This window comes from Apium graveolens, chromosome 6 (genome assembly GCF_009905375.1).
Source record: "Apium graveolens cultivar Ventura chromosome 6, ASM990537v1, whole genome shotgun sequence".
In the NCBI taxonomy this organism is placed as follows: domain Eukaryota; kingdom Viridiplantae; phylum Streptophyta; class Magnoliopsida; order Apiales; family Apiaceae; genus Apium; species Apium graveolens.
Window position 1 is genome coordinate 127,632,347 of NC_133652.1, and position 1,441 is coordinate 127,633,787.

Consider the following 1,441-nt stretch of genomic DNA (forward strand, 5'->3'; position numbering starts at 1 on the left):
AGAAAGCTACCAGAAAGGCTAGTGTTCAAGTATAAAGGAAGTGTGGAAAGGACTTCGCCTCTTCAAAGAATTATAAATGAGGGCTATTCTACCTTGATTAGAGTCTACTCAGCTCTAAAAAGGGACACTGGTTTTACCAGGACTGCCAAGACTAAGATTCTCAACAAGATTGCCAACATAAGGAAGACTTGGAGGGAGTCAAATTCCTTGCCTAGAACAATACTCATCGCAGAGCATGGAATTACAATTCATAAATCACCTCATTGGTTGATGGAGTTCAGAGACAATAAAGGAGTCAGAAGATTTTTCAGACTTGAAGACCAGCTTAAGATTGCCAGTAATCAAACTCTCAAGGATATACAATCTAAGTTGGATATCAATGATGAAGATGAGGCTGAATTCTATAGAAAACTCCAACTCCATGTAGAGGAAAATGACAAGAGGCTAGGAAAGAAAACAAGGGAAGAAAGGAAAAGAAGATGATTTGCTCAGGCTAGAGGAGCACCCTTGGAAACTCTGTAAATCTTCAACTCTATCTCAGTACAAACACTTTTGCAGCACTTTTGAATTTCTTCTTAGTTTCAACTCATATATTTGTTAAGTGTTTTGTTATCATCAAGTTAACATTGAATTTATGCCTACAATTCTAGTATACATAAATAGGGGGAGATTGTTAGGAATATATGTGTATTAGTTTGATGATAAGTTAAACAAAACACTTAAGTAGAAAACTAGTGTTTGTAGCCTCAATGGATAAGACCACTTTGGCTATCCATTGATGGAGTAGCTTTACTTAAAAATAGGTTTAGTATTGTAGCACATTTCAGTATTTGTAATTGAGTTATAATTCTTAGAAGTTGTAGGAAATTATAAGTCATGTTGACTACTTGTGGATATGCAAATAGGAGGGCTAATTGTAAATATTTCATTCCTTGTAATTTTGTATAAATGAAGTAGTATCAACTGGTAAATTAAAGGCCTTCAATGGATGAGAAACAAAGCTTCAATGGATGTCTCTAAAGCTTCAACGGATGTCTCTAAAGCTTCAACGGATAACATCCCTCAACGGATAAGAGCATCAACGGATAAAGCCATCAACTGATGAAAGCTTCAATGGATTCTCAGTTCCATAGCAGTTGATAGTGACAATTCATAAGCTGACAGAGGCACATGGGTTGAAAAAGACAATTGGAATGTGGTAGCCTCTTGGAGGAATCAAGAAAAAGCAGCATTTCCATTCTGATGCAAACAAGGAAGTATTCAAAGATTCATAGATTATCTTAGATTGCATTGGATAGAGAAATGAAGAAGAAACATGTGAAGGACTATTTTATAATTGTATTTTATCTTTATCTTCACTTGTAAAACTTGGTGATATAAAAACCAAGTTGCAGCTAGCAATTAAGTGTGAATTTTTAAGAGCTGTTTAGAAAAATTCAGA